This window comes from Oryzias latipes, chromosome 4 (genome assembly GCF_002234675.1).
Source record: "Oryzias latipes chromosome 4, ASM223467v1".
Classification (NCBI taxonomy): Eukaryota; Metazoa; Chordata; class Actinopteri; order Beloniformes; family Adrianichthyidae; genus Oryzias; species Oryzias latipes.
The window spans coordinates 28,396,098-28,413,502 of record NC_019862.2 but is presented as its reverse complement, the minus strand read 5'-3'; the positions used below and the strand labels follow the sequence as shown (position 1 = coordinate 28,413,502).

General features: G+C 40.1%; 1 long non-coding RNA gene across 1 annotated transcript; it reads right to left on the bottom strand.

Annotated features, from left to right (window-relative positions):
- Window positions 1-11,216: 11,216 nt before the first annotated feature.
- On the bottom strand, window positions 11,217-16,162 carry LOC105354006. Its single transcript, XR_002290034.2, has 4 exons — window positions 14,793-16,162; window positions 14,211-14,317; window positions 13,182-13,243; window positions 11,217-13,097 (listed from the first exon to the last, which is right to left on the bottom strand). It is a non-coding gene; the product is annotated as an uncharacterized LOC105354006 (long non-coding RNA).
- Window positions 16,163-17,405: the final 1,243 nt, after the last annotated feature.

Genomic DNA, 17,405 nt, shown 5'->3' with positions numbered 1-17,405 from the left:
ACTGGAGCAAACTTTCTTTTTTGATCAGCTGTGGGAATTCCCTGGGATGAATTGCTGGCTGCTCCTGCACTGAAACACAGCGATGCAAATGGGCTATTTATCCGAGATAAGAGTGGTTGACTGTCTAGGAACTGAAGTGCCACAAAGTGCATGTTCCCGAGTTTGGGGAGCAGGTCTGGAGGATGCTGCTGTTTCCTGAAAGAAAAGACTGTGGTTGCATCCGCAGGTTTTCACGCGTGAGCAGCAGCTGGCTGCATTCAGGTCCACGCAGGAGCACAGGGAACGAAAACAGCGTCTTCACACAGTAACAACAAGCAGCGAAGATTATTTTAATAGTAAAGAAACAATCAATAAAATTAAGAAAACAAAATGTTTTCATAGTTTTGATTTTTTTCAAGCAACACCACAAATGCATTGATTATTCATCACAAAATAAGGGATGTTTCAAAGGTTTAATACAACAGCGCCCCCTCGCGTTATCTCAATGAAAACGTTGTGGATTCTTGTTCCTTTGAAATGTGAACTATTTGTTTACATCCTCCTTTTCATAAGTATGTTGATTTTAAGGGATGGTTTACATCCTTCTGTCAACAATAACTATATGAAATAAACTGAAAGTGACAGAAACATGTAGATGATCTACAATGAACCCCTGCATAAACAGAGCATTTCTTGCTGTTTCACAGTGAGTCCAGTTTTCCAGGCACACTCTTTCACACCTTCACAGCTGTGAACTCTACACCACATCCAGCCTGTTTTCATTGGAGCTGATTTTCAGGAGTTGCCTTATGTGCTGATTAAACAGGAACTGTGTTTGTTCTCTTTCTCCTCTGAGAGATTTTTTTAGGAGCCACAAACACAACAAACACCCAAACAGCAGTTCATCAAATGCATGCCACCTCATCCAGTCCTGTGTGGAGGAAGACTCAGCTGTGTTTTTCATTTGGGAAGAAACCAATGAACAGTTGGATGAAAATGGTGCCTTTGAACAGAACGAAACTGTCAATAAAACAGTTGATTTTTTAGTTATGTTAAATTTATGAATCATGTTGAACACTATGGAACACCTTTTTGTTCCATGTACTAAAATCCCCTAAAGTTAACAATACTAAACAATGTAATTGTAGAATTCTTGCCGAATTTTATTGCGTAATGTTTCAGATGAACGGAAAGCTTGTTTTTTAAATAAACTGTTAGCTAAATTTTACTAACCATTTTTAAATATTACCCAAATTGTTATTGTTATTTAAATGTAAAGTAACCCTCTTATTTTTTACTGAAAGTGAATTCATTTAATATTTTCAACATAAATACTTTACATAAATAATGCCACAGCTCTTTTTCATTTCTTTGAGTGCAGACACTATTCAGATGTTTTTGATTTCAGTAAATATGAACTCCTACTGCACCAAATTCAACAAATGACCGCTCTCAGTTTTTTAGAATCTATCAAATCTTGTGGAACTCTGTTGTGGGTAACAATGTGGAACTGTGACTTTGAAAGTTTTTATTTCCATAAAATATACTGTTATCTTCAGGGAAGTTTGTTCACTAACACTTATTATGCACTTTAATGGTTAGTGACTTGAAAATTATGCAATAAATTGGAATGTGCTGTTTGGTCTTTTTTCAAACAGCATTTTTTTCGTCTGCTCCTGATTCACAACGACTTGAAAGTAGAAATACACAGAAATTAAACTGTAAGTGTAATAATCTTATTATTTGTCCTCCTCCATGAGAAAAATGTCAAAAACACAAAAACACAATCGCAGTGTTCAAGTGTTTTTTCTTCCTACAATTTACCGTCTTGCACTTCTACAGTCTCAGATCATCTATTTATGCAGCGAGGAAAATTTGTTAACCTAAAATGCGTTCACAGGACACTGAGACTGGAAAGTCTATCCGTCTGACAAATGTGCAAGTCAGGCAGAAAATCAGGGCGCTGCGTGCCTTTCAGCCGTCCTTCCACAGCAGGCTGAGTTCATCATTAACTCTACAGAGCTGAGTCTCCTCCAGACAAACAACTTCTCTGTAAACATTTTTCCCCGTCATTTCCCCCCTCTTTGCTCCTTTAAAGGAGGACAAACAGTGTCTGGACTCTGACCCTGCTGATGATGGAACACATCTCAACATCTCTTCTAATAGATGCACTGGTTCAGTTATGCAGTCCTTCACTCTGAGTGATACTGTAGGCGTCATCCCAGATGAGAACAGAAGAAACATTGGAGGAGTGAAGAGGTTACAGTTCAAGGGAAAGAATGAGGGAGGGAAGGACGTTGATGGGAAGCCGCTGCGGTGTGCCTACCTGGCCGTCAAAAGAAGGGAGATGAGGCAGACCCAAAGTTTTCTCTGTGAAGTTCTGCAAAGAGAATGACGTTCCAGAGATGTAAACAGATTAAGTCACTGGGAATTCAGCTTTAATGAATGGTTCTGTTTTTTTTTAAATCAGTCCTCAGGGCACCCTCCAAATCATTCATCCTGATTTGCTTTCTTTAGAAGGTCTATTGAAACCCCAAAAGCCACAACTGAAAGCAGATGAAAGAGGACACAAGTGAGGAGCGCATGTGGCATCAGTGTCTGACTTCCTCTCATTATCCAATAAGAGTGGCGACTGTTTCAGCTTCATCCTGTTACCCGGCAGAGGAGCCTGAAATACCCGGGGGACGTCGACAGATAAACAGAGGAGGAAGGTTTTGCACCACGAGCACCCCGGCACACAGACAGGTCTGTCCCGAGTCTTTTTAGTGAAACTCTAGAGTGCTGCCGCTCCAGGCGCGGTATGCCAACTGTAAACACAGGCGTGAGGAGGCAGGAACAAGTGGAGGAGGTTCTGCTCTCCCTGATCTGCTTCACATCTGCAGGAGGAAGGAGGACAGACCTGCAGGAGTTTAGCTTCATGCACTCACCTTTCACTTGATTAGAGTGTGACTAAGCAGCAGTGAACCAACATCCTCTATGGCCGTTTATTTGGCTTAAGTTAACCCTACAAAGCCTACTATATCAAAGAATTGACAGAAATTCCGATATTTTTAGGGGAATTGGGATGTTTAATGAAATCCACACAAAAAAATCCAATATAATTTTGTATGAGATACAGATGATAAATGGCATATACTTTTATAGTGCTTTAGTTCCTTCTTAGAAGACCCAAAGTGCTTTACAGTCACAGACCCTTTCACACAGTCACACACTGACGGCGGCTTCGCTGCCGAACACATGGCGTCAACCTACAACCACCAGGAGCAAGTTTTTACCTACATTATTATGACCCTCGTTGCATTTCCTTTTTATTTTACTCTTACTGTAAGCTTTGGTAAATATGTGACACATTTACTCTTTTTTTATTTGTACATACTTGTCCTGCTCTGTTTTCATCTTTTTTGTCGCAACATGGGAATCTCCCCACTGCGGGACGAGAAAAGGATTATCTTGTCTTATTTTATTTCATCTCTATATGATTTGGGGTGGATTTTAATTTAATTTGATTCGATATTTGTGGTTGATGATTCGATTCACTTTCGAAATTTGTTTATTTCAAACGATCCGATTCACTGACCTAAAATGGATCCAGGACGTGACTCAGAGATAAACACTTATACTGAACAGGGCAGGTGAAGTTTTCCACATTCCTTGTATTTCTTGCAAGATAAACAAGAAAAATTAAATATGTGTTCAAACAAACAAGTAAATAACATTTAATGGCATCCAAATAATCCAAAGGGAACATGATTAGAACATTCTAGCACACTGGATGGTCCCATGTCTTTGCTAAATTCAAAGTGTTTCCACACATTGGGCTGGAATGATGGACTGATCAGTTTTTACTGACATCACTTGTGTTGTCTCCTGTGATGCACTTGGTAGTTTTTATGTTTTAGTAGAATATTCTACCATGCCTCAATCCAAATGGTATTTTCCAATATGGATATAAATGATTTATTTAACTTAAATGATTCTTTACTCATTTTTAACGTTATAAACCTCAATCCAAAGGGTTTTTTCCAAGATTTGATAATCAATTTATCTCATTTTAAAACAATTTTTTAATGGTATTGGTCAATTCGGTTGGATTCTGCTTCAGATAGATTGATCTGGTTGGATCGTAGGAACAGAAATCAATTAATGGATTAATCCTCACACCCCTAATTATGATACATTGGGGGATTTGCTACGATTTGGCTCACAACAAAGTTAGTTTAAGACATAAAATTATTGATCTAAGTGTTCATGAAAAAAGCACCTTATTTACCTACTGTCTCAATTTTTTAACATGGTGTAACTGTATTATAGAGAATTAATTGTCAACAAATTTTACATTCTTTCAATACAACAAGTAGTCATTTAAAAAAAATGAATATCAACCGATAAGTTTTTCTCACCAAAAGACAAACTAACAGAGTTAAATACAACGGGGTTTTCAAGGAAAGTTTGGATCGTGCTCATGCAGCAGGGGGCTCAAAAATGTGTGCATCAAATATGATAAATGCGGTTATAAGACCTTGACCTGTTTTCAAAAAACAACGATTTTTATGTCACACCAGCCAATCTTTTCTTTCAAGCAGAAGAGAGAGATACAGTGTTTTGACTGAGAAAATATTCCCTCTTGTAGAAGTTAGGAGTTTATGGACGTCTGTGTGGAGCTACGTTCACGCTGCCCTTGACAGCGAGCGTTCAAGCGACAAATTTCAATAACAAGTCTATATAAATGGGGCTTAAGCATGTTTCAGGCTTCCTCGTTCAAAACTCTCACATTCAAACGTAGCTACGCTTATTTTTAAGACTGTTCGTGCTCTATCTGCAAAACACGCATCCATTTAATGCCAGGTCAAACTTGAACCAGTTAGGAATTCAGATTTGGTGGTGACGTATGGATGGCACATCCTATATTGCACAGGGAACCATTCCAAAGGGAACCATTTGAAAACTGATCATGGAGGAGAACTTAATAATTGCGGTTTGTGCCCAGCTGTGCTAATGAGTCAAAAGGTTCTCCACATCTGATCTCCGACTTGATGGGGCAATCCCCATCGCACTCAAGGACAGTTTGGTGGTTTAGAGTGTGAAGTGTCCACCATTCTCTTCCAGCCTGAGGGCAGACACTCTACCACGGGGCTGGCAGAGCAGCGGCTCCTCTGGGATGAAGACATGCTGTTGTGTGGCTGCAGTCTGGTTGTGCATGCTCCTGCTGAGGCCCTCTGCAACAGACTCTGTCTGAAGGGAAGCAGATGTTGCTCTAAAACCTTTCTAGACCTTTCAGCATTAGGCAAGCTGTTTACACAAGTGCACTGCCCCCCCCCCAAAAAAGTTTAGAGATGCTGGCTTTGAACTGAACACATAGAACATGCTGGAAGGTCTCCTTTTCAGTGTCTTCTGTCTGTGATTAGCACACGTGGATCGTTTTTTTATGGTTTTTTTTTATTTTGATGGTGAGGAAATTTGTTTTTAAATGATTCCACCACTTAGTTTTTAGAAAATCTCTGCTCATCTTTGTATTGGCCTCTCTAAGACATCCCTTAAAAACTATTCATGTTACAGATCTGATGTTAAATTATTTAGGTAGTTGCTGAATATTGTTACATCTGAATCATTTTTATAATTTCTTTCATCGCCAGCCATTGTTGTCTCTGTCCCAACTGCTTTGATATCAGTGGCAAATTTGAAATGAGCTCATTTTTTTTCTACATTTAAACAGCCGTTGAGTAATGATACTGTTTTTCAACCCTTTTTACATTTTTATATCACTGACATACTATGTGGGTGGTTATTTAAAATACAATAGCGAATGTTAAACTTTTTCCTGGAGCCTTTTCCCTCCAAACTCTTGTTAAAAGCTCCTCGTATTTCCCGACGATCTTTGCTGCTCTGGTAACATAATAAACGCAGTGTGCCTTCATAAAGGAATGGTCTATACTTGTACTACCTTTGTGAAGGCCTGAGGTGCTAAACACAGTCACAGTTCCAATCATTCCCGCACACACATTCACACAGATGGCTGGCTTTGCAGGGAAATGCCCACCAAAGGCAATGTGGGGTTTGGTGTCTCCACCAAGGGTGCTTTGACACAGACAGGCAGAGCGGGAACCCAGGACTTTCTGATCAAGAGTTGACTCCTCTTACTTCTGCACCACAGCTGCCCCCCATAGTCTGCAAGTTTACAGCAGACCATAAATATTTGCTTATCTGTTGCAATCCAAAATCACAAAAGTTGGGTGTTTAAGACACTTTTTTTTTACATTTAAAATGTGTGTTTTGAACAAGATGAATGAATAAGAACAACACTCAGAGATGAAAAAAGAATAATTTCTTAACGTCACTGGATACACTAGAATTTTCTGAGAGACCATCGTGCTTCTGCAGACCAGGTTGAGGAGCTGGTGAGGAGGAGAACTTCCAGAAAAGAGGAAGAGTTTGTAGCACAAAATTGACTGTAAAAGGGGAAAGAGTGTCTTGGTTTAAACAGGTAAAATCCAAGAACTTGGCTCCTCGCTCACTTGGTCTAGTTTTGTGGACTGACAAAGGATTGCAACAGATCTGAAGCATAGCTTTTTGGCTATTTGGTCACAACTGGTTCAGCTGCAACATTTAGTGACCAGGATACAGTACCATTCATAAGATGAAAGTGTAAAACTTTATAATCTAATATGGACATATTCCCTTTCTGTGCCCCAAAGCATATATGGTTTTTTTCTGTTGTGAATCAAATATTCTCTTGTGCAATTTGAAAGTCTGTTAGATTTTTTATTCTTCTCAATTAAAAAAAAGTGCTCTTCCAGAATTCTGCATGAGGTGCACAACACGGTGGACAACACTGCCTGATTTACCAGCAGTCGTCTGCATCAAAGCTGTGGCGTTTTGTGCTCCCCGGGAAGGGATGGAGCTGTCACATGCACGCTCTTCATGCATCCTGAAGAAAGACACAACTGAGGAGGATGGGGTTTCCTGGACAGCAAAGATCAATTTCACAGAGGTTTGAAGGAATTGGTTGTAAAATTCTGAACCAAAATTCCTTGGGAAGGTTTCTTTGAAGCAGGATTTATGTTTGGGCTCAAAACATGCAGAGTTCAGACCATTACAGCCTTCCACAAATATGTGTTGTGAAGATCAAACCCTGTTTGTTTTCTGAGAAGGGTCTGGAAGGGTTGCAGTGGGGAGCCTGTCCAAGCTGTTATGGGCAGAAAACACCATTTATCATTAACTTAAAGGAAACGTGGCAGCTGCACACGGTTATTTCTGGTTACACAGAGAAACTAACACCTGAAGTTCTTCTGATTTCACGACTCATCAGCAGAACTGACACAGAGATGCAGAGACCTGAACAAGTTTGAATCGTATCCTTTTACTGAATACCTGATCTTCTTTAATACTACGTACACATTGGTCATGTGATGCACATTCAAGAACGCTCCAGGTTCTTGAACGCACGGCGTTTACACTGGACAGTCGCTACCCGATACTAGCTCGTGGACTAGTTGGAGGAGGCTTGGTATGAAGCGTCGAAGTGGTGCAAATCTTGTGACTCTTGCTCCAGGCTTTTTCTTCCACAGCTCCATTCCGACATATGAAAGACTTGGTGTCGTAGAATTCCAGCCAGGAACAAACTGCAATTCTTAATTTCTCCTCTGTGACCAATTTCCAAACAGTTGGCACTTCAGTGTTTTGAAAAGGACACTGCCCATACGTCACTACCAAATCCAAGTCACCGATTGGTCAAAGTTCAACAGACGTAACTTTTACTGCGTGTTCAATGGCTGTGCATTTTTTACATAGCGCCCAAAAACAGACTTAAAAACTTGCGTAGCAACTTGTGAACACAAGAGTTTTGAACACGGAGCCCAGAAAAACGCACATACATAGACTTTTTCATTGGGAGTGGTCCCTTCAACGCGGGTTGACCGAGGCTGGTGTTAACGCAGCTTAATGCCTGGTGTGATACGTTCACACCAGGCATGTGTTGCACGTTGAAGAACGCAGTTTCATGAACGCACATTCAGCCCGTGGTGTTCACACCGGACCAGCACCAGACAACCAGGGAGTGGCTTCTTTCTCTTTTTCTACTGTTTACTAGTTCATGTTAGCCACCTTCAATTGGAAGAGGCTTGGTGAGAAATGCAAACGCGGTGTAAATCTTATTCCAGGGTTTCTCTTTCACAGCTTTATTCCAGTACATAAAAGACTCGTCATTTAATTCTGGCCGTGGGCACAAACAGTCATTTTTAATTTCTCGTCCTCTGCAGGATGGGGAGCCAGCCTGCTTGGTCCTCCTGAACTTTGTCTAATTTCATCAAGGCAATGATAAAAAAGTTCCTGGATTGTTTTCTTGCGTGGACGCACTTAAAACGGGTGCAGGGAATGCAGTAATGTGCCATCTTCTCTTCTCTCACACCTGAGCTTGTGCACGCTGGACGGGGCAGATCAAGGAGCTTGTGCTATGAACGTGCACTCCTGGGTGTTCATTAATTCAAACCGAGCATCTTTGCAACAGTTTGACAGCAATTTAAAAGGAGAAATACTCACAAATGCAAAAAAGAAGTGATGTTTTTTTTAAATCACATTTGTAGTCGTTCATAAAATAAAATACAAGTATATGTCAAAAACTCAAAACATTTTCTTTGCATGGGGGCTTTAAGACTTTTGGTCTAGCCTCTAACCTTTTTGGGTCCACAGCAGAAGTTCGGCTCGCCTGCAGGTGACTTGTGGGAAGAGATTTTTAATGAGAGATTCCTTACGCACTTTTAGTGACTGAAGCAATTCTGGATTGCTCCCGATAAACAGTTGACCAATTTTAAAAACAAATCCAAGTTTTCAGTCTTCCAAATGAAAAGAATTCAGATTTTTATGGTTTTATTTTGGCCTCATTTTGAACCAAACATCACATTGCAGTGACTTAAAACAAAGATTTCTCTGTAGGTTCAGATTCATCTTAGTGCCCACCAGGCATCACAGCAACGTTCTGTCTGAAGTGTGTTTTTGTGACGTTTGTTTTTAAAGGGCTTGTACCTTCACTTCATCTTTTATACTATTTGTTTAACTACAAAACCCTGAAGTGCCCTGAATGTGAATGTCAACCTTTCATAGAGAACCTGTATCAAAACTGTAAATATTAACACGTTTGCGATCTTAATTTCAGCAAAGAGCAGGCTGAACTCCGTCTGTGTCAAGATTCATGCCGTGCACAGCAGGTCCACCTCATGTTTGCACAGGACGCACCTTGGGAAAGAATAGATACAATTATGCATCAAATGTCAAATGGATTACCTGTACGAGGCACATAGTTCTTGCATCAAGATTTATACTCTGCAATTATAATGTCACTTCTTTCCATAGATTTGCGTGTAAATTGGCTGAAAGTTTTCATTACTAAATGATCTGCAGTTTCTGATCTTTAGTTCTGATAATCTCAGACTGCGTATGTTAGCTGCATGTAACTTTTTCACGAGTGAGCACGTGTGAATCCGCTCAGTTACCAACACTTTCAAGACATTCCAAGCTGATAAAGATCACTTTTTTTTAAATGCAGAACTGTCTAAATTTTTAATTTCTGCCATGCAGGGAGAAATACTTCAGCTGTCAGAGAGACATGAGAAGGCCCAGTGAAGGGTCCAGGCTTTATTAGATTTGTTGTCAGTGGGGGGGGGGGGGGGGGGGGGGGGGGGGGGACTGAATGTCCTGACTGCCTGTTGAGGAAGGTTTTCAGTCCCAGAGGAGACTTAACTGGGGGGAAAAATAAAAGAAAACCATAAAAATCCTCTCAGAGAACATTCCAAAAACAATATCACAGTCTACTGGAGCAAGCCCGCTTTATTGCCCTGGTATGAATTGCAAGAATGAATGAATCCTCTGGGCACACGTGCACTTTGTACACACACACACTGCTGCTGAAAGCCTAAAGAAGAGCCAGGAACATGAAAACCATGATTCAAACACACGAATCGAATGCATCAACAGATAGATGTTTCACTGAGCCTAATGACAGCAGACATGGGAAACTGAAGTCAGAGGAAAGGAAACACTGCACCCTTGTGGCCATAGGGGAACACTACACATTTCATTTAAACATTTTAACGTGAAGACAAGCCAAGAGGGTCTTTAGAGGGTATCAGGCTTTAAAATATAATAAAAAGCAGATGAGACATAACAACAAACAACAAGCAAATAAATAGTGGAATCTAGCTTGCAGTGTGCACAGATTCACTCACACCAGCTCTCCGTGCACTCCTTGAATGACATTGCACAAAGTAAATATGATTCAAAGTTCAAACAAATATATCGAATGAAAGTTATCATTTGGGGGGGGGGGGGGGGGGGGTAGTAATGATACAATAATATGTAAATGTAAAAATAAACAAAATATCAGAAACACCTAATAGTCAAAAAAAGATTTTTAAAAAACGAAATGAATATTTTTTAAACATTAAAAATGTTTTTTTTTAATGAAGTAGAGCTTTCCTAAATGATAAAGCGTAAAGAAGAGAAGGGGTATTCCAGTTACATTTGAGACCCACTCCAAACTGGTTGTTGTGGTGCTCGATCGCTTGGACTCCCTTTTCTGAAGCCCTGGGGCTTAACCATCTCACCGGTACCTGGGGAGGGAGGTTCGGTGCTGGCCCCTAGGCCAGCCTTCGGTCTTGGCGGAACCACAGATAGCTGGTAATGAGACGGGTTGTGGACGTGGGCCAGCTTCTCTGCTGTATTGTATTCTTCCCCTCTGTATGACCAGAGAAGGAGACACACTTACACATTACAAAAACACTTTCTACATGTGAACTAGAAATGAAGAACAGCAACAATTCTTCCCACACTCTTGAAATGTCAACACATTTAGTTCTGAACAAACAAAAAAATTTTTTTTAAAGTGCCTTTATCATGCAAAGTCCCTTTTTTGAGCTTTTAAGTGTTTATTGATATTAATTCCTCATAAAAAACAATCCCAAAGCAGCATTTTGATCCATGAACGTCTCTGATTATTCCTCTAAAACCCTGTGCTCTGAGAACCAGCACCTCCCAATCAACGGAAATAGGTGGTTCTCACTTGATGACGTAGACAAGTGAGGGACGGCCCCATCCAGGAGGAGTTTGTGTTGCCTGCACCGCCCCCAGGCAAGAACAAACACACCCACATTCTACATGGAGCTAGTGGTGATCAGCACAACGTTCTTGTGAGACTCCAAAATATGCAAATCCGTGTTTGCAAAAAGTTCAGATGTTTTTTTTTTTTGTGGGCAAAACACAGACACTCTGCCGAGGCCTCAGAGATCGAGTCGTCTTACTTCCATGTAGGAAAGTTAGCTGCGTAAATAACTCATATTTTATAAGAAAAGTGGTTCTTTTGCAGAGTTTAAGCCCTTTAAGTAAACTAAAAATAAAGAATTATCTTACAGTAAACAGCTTTATTATTGCTGTAGAACTTTGTGAGTAAACAAGCAAGCAAAGATTTCAAGATCTAAAAGTATTTTACAAAAGACTTGAAGTAAACACTAAATCTGTAATACACATACAAACCATAATCCATACATTGTGGACTTTTTTTTACCAAATTGTAAATACATCTGTATGGCATTTGTTTTTTTAATTTCTGAATAAATAAATAGGTTTTCTTTGTATTTTTGATTATTATTATTTTTCTATTATGGATGCCTGCATCGGCAGCCCCACCTAGAGGCCTGATCAGGAACTGCACATCCCTCGCCTGTTCTGAATCAGTCTCAGAAAATGATGTCAGTGATGAAACACTGCCCTCTTCATCATCGTTTTGGCTTCAGTAGACCTCAGTTCAGACCGACACGACGTTTAACTACATTTACTCATCAGAGTACCATAAGCTCTTGTGAACATCCATTTACTTAGGTATCAAATCCTTTGAAAGCTCTGTCTTTAGTCATAGTTTTGAGTTGATAAATGCACCTTTTCTGAGGGGCAAATAATTAAAATAATTAAGGTCCTGCTATTTTTGTGACTTTTCTCTTATCAAACAGAACGTCAGACGTTATTGTGTACTTTTATTACCGGTACTTCTTTGCTGCAACAAGAGAAGAAAAAACATTCAAAATGACCACTTTTTCTGTAATAATTTATAAATACGAATATTTGTTTCAAGAGACATATTTCAGGAAAAGTTAAGAACAGTGTCATCAAAACAAGCGGTCCCCAACCCTGGGCAGTGGACCGGCACCGGTCTGTGGGTGACTTGGTACCAGTCCCCACTGAAAGTATACATAACTAACATTGTGCCTGTTTTGTTCATAATCAGATTCCCAAATATGTTTTATTTTGGAAAATTACTGGATTCTCTCCACCATAACTGGTTGTGAATCGCTCTTGTCAAGTTGGAAACTATAATACATCTTGATAAAGATGTATCATTTCCAGTTACTCTCAATTTAAGGCTGGCAGAACCATCAGTTTGAATATCCAGATCAATCACTTTGAAATGACTTTTAAAATGCCTCTGCTTATAATATTAGCAGTGATGATCCTGACATTTGCACACTAATCAAACATCTTTCTTGATGGATAAGATTTTTAGTTTCACCTTCAAAACATTTTTATTTTATAATTTCACTGTTTATCTAAGGTAAAATGAAACAAGATGTCTTGACCTTTTTGTAATTTTCTGCCATATTTGTAAAATTTTGAAGTGTAATCTTTATTAGTAACACATGGTTACTAAAGATACTCATGAGACCTATGCTAAAAGGTTCTTTTTGGCATGGACAGTGGGCCAAAAGTGGGGCGGTTACCAGGCAACCTCGGCTTTACGTCTCGCCCCAGGTAGGATTGAGGTCCGTTGACCGGTTTGGCCACTCCAGAACCTTGAAATGCTTTTAATGCAGCACCTCCTTCATTGCCCGTGCAATGGGTTTGGGGACATTGTTGTGCTGAAAGATCCAGCCATTGATTTTTGCCTCACTGATGGAAATCATTTCCCCCCAAAAAATTGCAATGCTTCTGGGAAATGATGTTTCTAAAAGTAATTAAAATGATCCAGAAAGCACACCTCAAACCCCGAAGGCTAGAAAAGACAGAAAAAGCACGGTTTGTTCAGGAGAGTTCCAGAAAGGTGAACACTTGTCCCAGATGCACAGCAGAGAGTCCCAAAGCTGCCAATAAAGAAAAGACATGATGAGACCAAAGGAGAGATGTTTTACTAAAATGTGCTCAGAGTTTCAGCAGGAACACCTAACCAGTTTAAAACACAGAGGTGGAGGGATGGTGGTTTGGGCCTTTTGTGCAGCAAATCTACCGTCTAGAGAAATGAAAAGGATCTCGTTTAAAAAAAAAAAAAGCCTCAGTAAACTTCAGCACGACATGAATGTATAAGGAGGGATAAAGGAGAGCATTTCTTAAGCCATTTTCCAAAACATTGAACATAACTAGGCAATATTAAAAAGCTCCACAACTCAAACATCAACCAGAAAATATAAAGAAATATATTTGGGGAGGGGGGGGTCAGCTTGCCTTTCAGTCATGGGGGAAGGTGGTTCAAGTCATAAAGGTGGAAAATAAAATAAAAAAACTGCATTTGAATTCCACAAGGAGCATAGAATGAACAAAAAGGAGCAGATGGAAGATAAAAAAATACACTTTTTTCCAATGATTAGCATGAGAACTACTGTATTTCAGTCTTGGTAAAATTGTATAACTTTATCCACAAGGCAAACAAATGGAGTTCTAAATTTTTGAACAATCGTGAATTTAATTAATTTACAAAAATAGAAACTGATCAGTGTTCAAGATTTATAATAAACTTATTCAACAGTTTTGCATTGTTCCAATATGTTTGATTTAAGCTTTGAGAATGTGGAATACTGCTGTTTCTGCCTCGTGGTGTAATAACCAAATGCCTTCTCCCCACACGATTGTGTGAATGTGTGATGCATTACATATTTGTACTTATTATATACATTTTTAGTTTTTGTTTTGCTCCTATTGAAAACTGTCATGCAATAAATTTCCCTACTGAGGGCGTCATAAAAGCGTTATCTACGGTGGCCGAGAGGTGCAAGACACGTTTACATTTAAGATACAACCGACAACAAATCCCAGTACAAATTGTATCTTCAATGTAAACGTGTCTTGCACCTCTCGGCCACCGTAATTATCTTATCTTTCCCTAAAACAGTAAAATACTTAGGCTGTTTATTTCATTGTTGGGACTTGTAATCGTTTTTTTTTTGTTTGATTATTACACAAAAACAAAAAAAATGTCTCACCTTTCGGCACATCCTATCCAGGGTCGCCACGGTGAATCATCCTTTCACTGATTTGCACAGGTGGTTTGGCAGAGAGTTATTTGTCAGATGCCCTTTTTGACACAACCCTGTATTTTAAATAAAGTTTAAAGAAGGGAATAAGGTTTTACTTAATTCTTTTTACGGCAAGTGTAACACCAAGCTGAGACATTCACATTTATTCATATGTCAAATGTGGTTTTCTTTATAGGAATATCTGCTGTTCTCAGTAACAGAAACCAGAGGTACAGTATATTAATTTTGTTCAGAATGGTAGATTGCGCTTTTTGATGTATTTAGTTTGTTGCGTTTCTCCCACGGAACAAACAAGAGCTGAACATCATTATCTGCTTTTCTTTCAGCGGCTCACAGGAAGCATACGTCATCACTGTGTTTTCAGCGACATCCTCCACACCTGCCAGCTTTCCACACCGCGTCTGGAGGCCACACACACTGTTGACCCCTGACCCCAGCTGCAGCTCTGCTTTCCAGTGATGTCAGCGCACACACACAGACTGCCTCATGCGCTGGACGCACTCAGAGACCCACTCCTCATGTCCTTACCTGCTGTGATGAACAGGTGCATCTTCTGTGTGATCAGGAAACACCCATTCAGTGGAGCCTCTTTGTTTCTCCTTCATGCACATATGTTTCCGGCTTCTGTTTATGTCTGACATTAGCGCCCGTGGGCGTGCCGTCTATGTATTTGTGTGCAAATAAACTGCCTGCGGAAAACAGAAGGCTTGTGGTTGTTATCTGTCCGGGTGAGTGTTTGCTTTAGCAACAGAGGCTCCTGCTTTTGCCCAACAACCAGGAGACATTTACTCTGACATTTACCCCTCCCCAAAAAGAAAAAAAAAACAAACACACAAGCTGAAAGCAGGAGAGCGGGCAGATGTGGTGTGCGGACAAAATAACCAGAGTGCACTCCGGGGATTAGAGACAAGAAGCCGAGAGGTCAAGAAAGCGCAAAGAAACCAAGAGGAGGTGGATGAACAGAGCAACAAGATGAACGGGTTCGATTTCGTAACTACATTAATCTAATAATCCAGTGAACATGTGTGTGTCAAGTATGAAGAGGTGCTCCCGATGTGCAGAAACCAACAATTTAATCATCCTCACAAGCTCTCTACATCAGGCCATAAAAATGCAAATACGAGACAGTCCACGCTCCCTGAGAGTTACCAATCGAGCACGACCTCCCGAGGATCAGATGGGACATGAGAAAGAACTATTCTGGCTCTACTGTATTCCAGGTGGGGTTGTGAGTGTGAAATATGTGGACGTAACGTCGTTATCCACACCTCTGGCTGTGTATCTGTGTTTGCACACATGTGTGTGACTGTGGTGACTGTTTGCAAGCTTTATCAGTCAGCAAACACAAAGAGCAATTCAGCGCCCAGAGATGCAACAAAGGGACAATTTAGAGCAACAAAGACACCTCCGTGCTGCAGGCCACGCTTGGTGCAAACAGGAACAAAGGCCTTCAAAACACGAGCCTGCTCTAAAATGCTGCAGGCCATAGTGACAGGGAGAGGAGAGTCAGAGCTGCTGCTCTTTAGCTTTGGTGAAGGGTCAGAAGATGAAGGACTGGTTCACCACATGTCCTCTAAGTGGTAAAGAAAACACTTTAGGGAAAGTCCTAATCTGGTTGATGATGTTTCCCATTTTGCAACTTCAGTGATGGCAGAAAACGTTTCTACTAATATCTACTTTGGGTTAAAATGTCTCAGAAACTTGCATCAAAGCAACAATCCAACATTTATATCCAACTTCATGTGTGAACAGAACATTTATGCAGAAAAGCGCATCTACCTACCTATCTCAACAATTTGACCAGTCAAAACCCAACTGGAGACATTTGGAAAACACAGATATGGCCTGAAATACATATAATAATGTACATAGCAACACAGACAGGCTGGAGCGTGTGTGCCGGTCACTTTCCTCAGAGTGATCCTCTTTCTAGACACCATCAGGTTGTGCTTTATCAGTGCGGATCTTGTTGCATGAGTCTTCAAGTCTACTGTCCTCCGTTGCATCATCAAAAACGTGAAAGATTGACTTTGAACCATCCAAAACCACAACTGATGCATCTTCTAAAATATTATTTATGTTATTTAATTGCCTTATTTTGCCAACACTAATTCTCCTCAAGAAAAATGTCGGCTTGTTTACCACGCATGATGGGACTGCGATGCCGTCAGCTGTGGGAAAGTCGTCTGCTGGAGATCTAAACGGTGATGTCCAATGTGTTGGATGCATTACGCATATCTAATAGATGTTTCTGCCCAGTGGGATTTTTCAGGTGAATGTGAAAGCATCAAAAACTCCAAATACCTTTTATTTATTTATCATTCGGTTGTTGTTTTTTGGTATCCTTTCATTTGATAATGTGTAAAACAAATCTTGTTTTAGTTGAAGTGAAAAGCAGATGGTGTTTTCTGAACTGTGAATTTCTCTTGAATGAATAAAGGGTGTTTTTACCGTGTAGAATGGAAACTCTGTCAGACAATTTAAACACAAGAAGTTAGGCTAAATTCAACAAGATAAAACAATGTCTTAAGAAAAGTCCAAGTCCTTTTGTACTTGAAAACAAGTTCTGGAATCAGGCTGTCAACCGTCTTTATTTATATCAGATTACAGACAATAGCAAAGACATATTAGATCAGATTATTGCAGTAATCTGATTTCTCCCAGTTATGAGATTTTTGAGGTCTTTTAAACCCACCCAGTGTTTGGTTCACATGGATGTGATTAATGCATTCTCAGATGTTTAATTTTTATTTTATATTTCTAAGGAAGGTGAAACTGCTTTTAAGGAAGGTGAAACTATCTAAATCTTTCACTGAGGAGGCTCTGTCCTGATTTTTTGATTGAAAGAAAAGGGCCACACCCTGTCCACCCCAAAACTGAGTCAACAGCCCTGATGGAGTGGCCTGTCGAAATGCCGATCAATATCATCAGCCCCACCCTTTTAAGACACACGGACCCAGACAGAGCCTTGAGTCAGAGAGAGTAATCAAGCATACAAAAGGAAAGGCAGATTACCTGTTGCTATGACGACTGCAGCTGTAATCTAACAACAGCCATGTTCTGACAGAGACCTAAATAGATCTGCAAACATGCTGAAACTTGAGATCATTTAGGGGGCCAGGTGTTTCCCGATAACCACGA